A 396-nucleotide genomic window follows, 5' to 3' on the forward strand; every position below is an offset into this window, starting at 1 on the left:
TTCATGTATAGCTTGACTTTATACAAAAATACCAAGATTGATATCTTAGGATTGAGGAATCAAATCCTCGTATGAATTGCTTAAGATTGAATAACCATACTCTCGTAATGATAGGTAAGGATTGAGTAATCATGCTCATCTATAGCAACATTTAGAAAGTGTAACTTTATATCTCATCTATAGTAACACTTATAAAGTTTAACTTTATATCTAATCTATAGCAACACTATTAATGTGTAACTTTATATCTCATCTAGAGCAACGCCTACAAAGTGTAACATTATATCTACCTAGACCAACACTTACAAAGTGAAACTTTAACATATATAATCCTAAATGTAACACAATATATATATATATATATATATATATATATATATATATATATTTTTCTTT

The sequence above is a fragment of the Solanum pennellii genome, chromosome 5 (genome assembly GCF_001406875.1).
Source record: "Solanum pennellii chromosome 5, SPENNV200".
NCBI lineage: Eukaryota > Viridiplantae > Streptophyta > Magnoliopsida > Solanales > Solanaceae > Solanum > Solanum pennellii.